Source organism: Lathyrus oleraceus, chromosome 5 (assembly GCF_024323335.1).
Source record: "Lathyrus oleraceus cultivar Zhongwan6 chromosome 5, CAAS_Psat_ZW6_1.0, whole genome shotgun sequence".
NCBI classification, from domain to species: domain Eukaryota; kingdom Viridiplantae; phylum Streptophyta; class Magnoliopsida; order Fabales; family Fabaceae; genus Lathyrus; species Lathyrus oleraceus.
Genome location: NC_066583.1, coordinates 412,891,108 through 412,899,822, shown reverse-complemented (window position 1 = coordinate 412,899,822; position 8,715 = coordinate 412,891,108).

Below are 8,715 nucleotides of genomic sequence, written 5' to 3'. Positions count from 1 at the left end.
CCGAAGTGGCATTCAGGCCAGATTTTCCGATGTTTAGATCGAAGAAGTTTCCGACATTCAGGTCGATGCAACTTGTGGCATTCAGGCCAACTTTCCGGTATTCAGACCGAAGTGGCATTCAGGCCAGTTTTCCGGTATTCATACCGAAGTGGCATTTAGGCTAGTTTTCCGGTATTCAGACCGAAGTGGCATTCAGGCCAGATTTTTTGATGTTCAGATCGAAGAAGTTTTCGACATTCAGGTCGATGCAACTTGTGGCATTCAGGCCAGCTTTCTGGTATTCAGACCGAAGTGGCATTCGGGCCAATTTTCCGGTATTCAGACCGAAGTGGCATTCAGGCCAATTTTCCGGTATTTAGACCGAAGTGGCATTCAGGCCAGTTTTCCGGTATTCAGACCGAAGTGGCATTCAGGCCAGTTTTCCGATGTTCAGATCGAAGTAGTTTCCGACGTTCAGGTCGATGTAACTTGTGGCATTCAGGCCAGCTTTTCGGTATTCAGACCGAAGTGGCATTCAGGCCAGATTTTCCGATGTTCAGACCGAAGTGGCATTCAGGCCAATTTTCCGGTATTCAGACCGAAGTGGCATTCAGGCCAGATTTTCCGATGTTCAGATCGAAGAAGTTGCCGACATTCAGGTCGGTGCAACTTGTGGCATTCAGGCCAATTTTCTGGTATTCAGACCGAAGTGGCATTCAGGCCAGTGTCTCGGTGTTCAGACCGATATTAATAATCTCATATCTTCCGATGCTCAGATCGAGGCCATTTCTAGTAATCAAACTGATGAGCGGCATTCAGGCCATGGTTATTTCTGTGTACCATTTATTTTGGTATCCAGGTTAACATTTTTTTTCGGTATTCAGACTGACTCTCACCGTACCAGACGAATTCTTCTTTCAGGACCACCTCTTTGCCGATTCTGACAGGCATTGTTACTTCACTTCACTCCGGTGCAAATTTTCAGGCTTTTATTGTATTCAACCACTCTTCACCCTGATCATCTGAAAGCCGAGGTTGTTCATATCGACAGGTTCACAGTGGATTGAATAGGGGCAGCTGTAACACCTCAAAATTTGCCCTCCTCTTCTTGGGACTAGTTTGACACATTGCATTTCATGCTTAGAGAATTAGGCATTGCATTTTTTCATATCATATGGAGATAAGAAGGTCATCCTCCAAGGTCTTTTCAAAAGATGGAGAAGTTACATGATTCAAGCCTGAGGGTCTCTATGAATTAATCATCAACCATCTGAGGGTATGAGCTTCAATTAGGGTATCTTGATTCTTCAAAGGTTTTGAGCATCATCTTGTTGGCAAGGATATATTACCATCATCATGGTTCTATCATCATCAAGGGTTTCATAGTTCATTCTCAAGTTCCTTTGGATTAGGGTTGTAACCTCTGGTCAACCTTAATCAATGCCATTCTTCCAACTAGGGTTTCTCAAAGAGATGAGGTATTTTCTTGGGATGAAGATCACATGATTGTTATGAGGAGCTTACATGAGCTAGGGTTTCACTTTTGAGAAATTTCTCCAAGTGGTAGAGGCTCAAATTGATCAAGACATTTCAAGGTCATCTGAGGACCAAAAAGTCAACTATGCAGTCAACTGAGGGCTATGAGGTGGGGAAATGAGTGGAGACACCTCAATCATGTCCAAGTGGGGTTCATTCATCATTTGAAACATCCATCTTGAAGATTCAAAGGTCATGGCAAAAGTTACTAAAAATGGAAAGTGACCTGTAATGCAAAGTTTCCAAATTTGGCAAGTTTTTGGTCCACATTCAACTTGACTTTTCAATGTGAAATATGTTTCAAATGGATTTTTGGTGAACATGAAAGTTGTAGATCTTTGTCTCCCCTTTCCAAAAGGTCCTAATTCATGTCCATATGATGAATGGTTGAGGAGTTATGGTCATTTGATCACAAGGTGTGCATGGAAATTCAAAATGGCATAACTTTTGATATAACGCTTCAAATTGGTTCATTCTTTTTGCAAAATGCTCCTCAGGTTCAAGGCATCTCAAAATGATATCATTTGGCTCGATTATGCAAAGGAATCATGACCAAGAGTTCACTAGTTCACACATGTGCAAATTGAAGCAATACTTCATTATTCACTTTTGGCTTAAGTTACAAGCAAAATAACACTTCAAGCATGACCATTGGATGATTTTGAGTGGATTCCAACACTAGCATGGGAGAGTGTACGTGGATTATGGCCATAATAGCTCACTTTTCATTTTTTGCAAATTGTTTAATAATTCACTAATAATGTTTATTGAAGGTCTAAATTGGTTTTCAGTGTAATTAGCATGAGATATAAATAGTGAAACCCTAGCCATAACCACCATAACTAACTTTTGAGATCAAAAATTCAAGAAATTCTCTCAACTTTCTCTCTCTTCGAATTTCCATTTTCTCCACATAACTCTCAAAGAGCTTTGGATATTCTTGATCCTCATGCTTCACTGATCAAGAATCATCCATCATTTGGTGCAATTCATCCAGAATTCGAGCAGTTCAAGCACAATCTCATGTGGATCGAATTTGGAAATTGAAGTGGATTCAAGTGTTTTCAACCATTGCTTCTTGCTTAAAGCTTCAAAGGTGGTGCATAGGAGTGGATCTGGAGCATTGGAGCTCTTGAGAACGCGTGAACAGAAACTTCCATTTCCAGGTGATGCAATTTTCATCATCTCTCTTTGCCGTTTTAAGGTCATAGATGTGTAGATCCTGTTGTGTAGAGCACGAGTATATGTTTAGAATTGAATTTGGTTGAGTATTGAGCATGATATGTTGAATATAAGTTTAGATCTAGGATTTTATTCTCTTCGATTTGCAAAATACATGAAGAATTAGGATGATCCAAGGCCATATTTGGAATCTACGTTGGAAGACGGTTCGAACGGTATAGATTTCATGAATTTCTGGAAATTCTCACGGCGGAGCTACTATGCATCTCGCCGGAGAAGACGACCGGAGTTGTAGCTCCGGCGTCTGTAATTGCTAGGGTTTGTGTGATGTGGACTGCCATGTGTTCACTGCGTGGAGGAATGATTGGACTAGAGCGCTTTGACCAGGGACACGCATGCGCTGAATGGTGACGGATGCTGAGTGTATTTAATGAAACGGTGTGTTTCATCCTTTAAATGTGGACCGTTGATGCACACTGCGCGCCACATCCAACGGATCATGTTTTTCCAGATTAATTCAAATTAATTGTTTCCCTCCATTTTTGTTTAATAATTCAATTATTTTGTTCATTTTAGAAAGTGCATAAAACAATACAAAAATGGTCCAAATGAGTCCCAATTTTTTTTCATGGTTTTGTATGGATGTCTACTTTTTTATGATGCTAATTTCATGAATTGTTGATGTCTGGATTTTTATTTGTGAATTTTTGATTGAACATTGTGCTAATTTGATATATTGCATTCAATGCATTGTGAAATCCTCATCTTTGAGCCATTTGATCCAATTTTTTGCATGCTTGACATTCATACATAATGTGAATTTATGGTCACTGGTTTGGATTTTTTCTTACATGTTATCATCATTTTTGACACATAGAGAAAAGTGTGACAATTTGTGTCACATTTTTGACATTGAATTGTTGCATTTTTGTTCATATATCATTTGAACCTTTCTGGATTTGATCTTTTGCATATTGATTATTCATGACATGAGGAACTTGTACAAAAAATCCCAAGGGCATTCCATGCATTTCTGATTTGATGTGAATTTTCTAATTTGGAAGTTCATTTTGTGCACATTTTTTGTCCTTGCATGACATAGATCATTTGAGATACTTGCTTATTGATTTGATGCTGGTCCTTTTGAGGACATTAGATGGATTGTTTGAATGTGCATTGTGTAAAAGATTGGGTTCTGTTTTGGTCATTTGATTTGGTTTTGAATCTAGTCTTTGCACTAGTGTTTTGTACATAAACTAACTTTGTCTTGTGTTTCAGGTTTGGACACTTATCATTGATGGTTGGATTTGTTCTCACTTTGTGAGATACAAAATGAATTGAGTTTTGACTTATGTTTGTTTTGTAGGGTTTTAAGTGATGTGGTGAGCTCATGAGCTCCTTTAAGTACCAAAGCACTTATGCATTGAATTGTGTAACTGTCAGAGGGTTTCACTGTTTGTTTTTGGTTTTATGACTGAAGTACTAACTGTTTAGTCTTTGTACAGGTACCTTAGTTGCTTGCTTGCTTTTGCTCTTGCTTGAGCATTGGATTGTGGTTGATACACCACTCAGGTAGTTAGCTTCTTACTTCATGTAGTGTGGAAGTCCTGTCACCTTTTTGGCAGGCATTTTGCTGGCAAGTCCTCCTCCAGAGGCTCTGTTTGTGTTCGTTTAAGATTGTGCCCAAAGACCTCCAAGGAGAGGCATGTGTTATTTGATAAGACCTCCAAGAGAAGAGGCAATTGACGGATAAATGGGATTAGCAGCCAATCCCCCGTTATTTAGTGTGTCGTTCTTTACGCTCGCACTACGTGCTGATGCTTCTGAACATGTGCCCCAGATATTTTGTCCAGAGTCTGTCGAGTGGAATAGGATCCCACTTTCTGGATCCCCACGCTTTCTTTGTCATGAGCTCACCCTGGCCAGGGTTAAGAGCTATGAGGACTCATCCTCATTACCATTTTGATCTGCTCACCCTGACGTTCAATGTCAGTGGTTAAGAGCCCAGTTGATTACCTTTACAATTTGGCTTGTTTGTCGAGGTTGATATGACCCCTCTTGACTAAAGCCCACCCATTGTTTGGGACTCTTGTATGGATATAGTGTGTGATGCTTGTTCACTTGTGCTGGTGTGTTTATTTGCTTTCCTCTTCTCATCTCCATTTCTGTAGGAGTTGTATGATTGATTTCTGAGGAAGTTGAATGCATGTTAGAGACCTCAACTTAGGGATATTGATTGCATGACAACTATTAGGCTCGAGTCTTAGTCTCCCTATCAGTTTGTTATCTCCCTGGTCTCTAGTTAGGAGAGTGTTTTACCCTTGTTAAGGGGAATTACGTCGCCCTGATTCTCATACCAGATGAGATACGTATGCAGGAGGTTGTGAGCAATCTCTCCGGGCACCCTTTTTCTTTTTTTGTTGTGTTGTTTGCGTGTGTTCACCCTCTTCTTTGTTTTGGTGTGAGTACTTGTTTGCCCAGCGTGGGCGTGTGTGGTATGTTTATACCTTATTGGGGTTCATCTTTGAGATTCATTTGGGGTTCATCTTTGGGGTTCATTTATGATGGTTGTCATTCATACTTGGGGTTCATATTGGGGTTTACCTATTTCATTTGGGGTTCACATTCGGGGTTCATTTGTGGTGCTTGTTATTCATTTGGGGTTCACATTCGGGGTTCATTTGTGGTGCTTGTTATTCATTCGGAGTTCATTTATGACGGTTGTCATTCATCTGGGGTTCATCTTCGGGGTTCATTTGTGATGATAGTTATTCACTTGGGGTTCATATTGGGGTTCATATTTGGGGTTTATTTGGGGTGACTAGCTGGATAGTTAGTTACTTTGTTGGGGTTTGTTCTAATAACCTTTTCTTTGGTGTTCGCTGGTTAGCGTTTGTTATTGTTAGGAGTCGGATATAAGTCCATGTATTGGCATTCTGTTTCCTTTTGTTTGGTTATTGTTAGGAGTCGGATATAAGTCAATGTATTGGCATTCTGTTTCCTTTTGTTTGGTTATTGTTAGGAGTCGGGTGTAAGTCCATATATTGGCATTTTGTTTCCTGTTGAGTGTTTCTTTTGACGTCTCAGCGTCCCGTTTTGGTGTCTTGTTTCGGCGTGCGTTAGCCGAGCTACGAGTGCTATGATTCTCCTCTGGATAGAGAAGATACGTAGGCATAAGACGCGATGTCTTAGCGAGCATGTCTCCCTTTCCCGAACTACGTTGACTCTGATGTTTGTTTCTGACAAACTACGTAGGCCCAGGATGCGACATCCTGCCGAGTCCATTTCCTCCGTCTTCTTTCTTCTTTCACCTGTTTATTATTCCAGTTTGGTGCAGTTTTCTTTGAGCAGTTTATTAGCAACCCTTTTCTTACTCTTTGAGCTATCTTTTGAGCGTGGATCCCGTCGAGTACGGCGGACGTGAGGGGTGCTAACACCTTCCCCTTGCGTAACCGACTCCCGTACCTTGCAATCTCTGGTCGTAAGACCGTTCCTTTCCCGTTCTTAGGTTAGTCTTGCGCTCCCTTTCCGTCATAGGATGAATAGCGTCGGTGGCGGCTCTGTATTTTTCCGCCGGTTGTTTTTCGCGTTGCGACAGTTAGGATGAAAAAAATCAAGGGTTAACTCTGCAAGGGGATAAAAATTGGGTTTACAATTACCGGTATGAGGGTAGAAAACCATAGATATATGACTTACAACTACCAGTTACTAGGTAGAAGGCCACAGACTCCGCCGGGGAAAAGATGGACAATTACTGGTTACTGAGCAATCATTCATCTAAACTAAGGGGAAGTGCAAAGGGAAATAACAAGAGGAGTCAATCTAGGAACGAACTAGAGAGACACAATGAACAAGACTCGACCCAATGAGGATATAACTCAGGGGAGTAAGTCCATCCCAATACATATTTGGGGGAAAACAGAAATAGTAATCATCCACGAGGACCTAACTCAGTGGGGAATATGAAAAAAAAGATAGACACTTTCTGCCTGTGGGGCTGACTCTCTATGGAGAGATCAAACACCAAAATCTGCTTGGGGAAATATATATCACCAAATAGCAGGAGACAACAAACAAAGATATATGGAAAGGAATGCAACATGAATATCTGAATGTTATAACTATGCATGTATACGTGTGGTTTATGTATGATAATGCTGACAAACAGACATATCTAACACAACCAGGTCCAGGAATCAATGGACAAGCATCTGGTACTACATCTCAAAAGAGAAAGCCAGACCCACTAGGGAAATTCCCAATCTGATGGGGGGCAACATATACCAGGAAACACCGATCTCTGCAGGGGAATAAAAGCCAATCATGAGGATCAAATAAAGTCACTGCCGGGAACGAAGACTACTGCCAGGGGAACAAGCAGGATCACTGGGGGTCAGAGACTACTGTTGGGGAATAAGCAAGGGATCACAATCACCAAAGCTGGGGATCTTCCAACAGTATGCAGAGATAAGGATAAGAATAGCCAGAAAAGCAACTATTGGGGATCTTATCAGAGAGTGATGTGGAATTCTGTGGGGAACAACCACCAAACAGAAGCACATCTAACAATATTCACTTCTAATCACGGAAGGAAATATCTCTGCTAAGGAGAGGGAGAACCAGTCACTCCGCTGGGGAAGGAATCAACACATCTTCCTTGAGGTTCCAACGCCAAACTGAAATCAGGCAACTTCTTAGCTGGGAAGCTAAACACGGATAAGATCCTCCGTAGAAGCAACTCTACTAGGGAAATTATCAAGGAGAGAGATGAAACTCTGTGGGGAATAACCACCAATCAAAAGTTCCAAAACCAACACATTTCCTCGTACTGCTGGAGAAATCCTCTCTGTCGAGGAGAAGAGAAACACCACTCCGCTGGGGATAGAAAATAAATATTTTCATCACCCACTCTGCTCAGGAGAAATCAACAAACAGGCTCTGATCAGACAACTCTACTAGGGAAACATTGCTGATGACTGAACCGGGAACAATCTGTAGGCAATCAGCTGGAGATAACCTGCTGGTGACCGTACTGGGGAGTTAAAATAGGGTCAACCCTGATGAGGATGAACAAGAGGCAAACCTGCCGGAGATTGGTGTAGGCGAGTCCACAGGGGATAAGCTACAAACCAAATTGTTGAGAATTCCACTCATGTTGGGGATTTCCTGCTCACTCTGCGGGAGAATTCAAATCTGAATGAGGGAAGACCAACTTCCTCGAAAAGATAGCATGTTAATTTATCAATCTATAAGGGATTTTAGGTCAGTCCACACAAGGGATGACAACCATATAATTGATAACACAAATGCTAGATCCAGCCTCACTGGGGAGCTAGAAGACTGAGACCAAACTCCAGATTCTCTGGGGATTTGGTGGGATGTTAGAGATATACTCCTCCAAATAAAATGGGACCAAAGCTCCAGACTCTCTGGGGAATTTGGTGATGCGTAACCTTTTTCTGCGCTCGCGGAGGAGACAACCTGAAAGATAATGAAGAGGATACAAGTATGCTAGGAATATGAACAAATGTCTGACCCTTTTGGAGATCATACTATCCTTGGGAGAGCACTGAAGATGTCCTAATTATCCTTTTTGTCATTGTGAATGTTCACTTTGTTTAAAAACAATTTATGAAAATTTTATTTATTTTAAACAATGATATTTATCAATTAAAACATGCAAAATATTTGTTGAACAGAAACAAATAAGAGTGTAAAGAATTGGATAAAGGCTCAGATTTATTTGATAGGATGGTAGTCTGCAAATGGCAAGACTCCATGGATCTTTACAAATTTGAAATTGGTGATATATATTGGAAAAGGGCTACATTGAACATAATGACCATTTCTCCACCAACTCTGAATCCAATGTATTTGAAACTTCAGTTGACGATGACTGAGCGAGAATCTTTGACGGAAGACAGCTGTAGAACAAATTCTTGTCAGGATGCAGTTACTTGCCAAATCCCTAATTTTTGCCTAGATTGCCCCAGAGTGAGGTACTCAATCTAGCGGGAT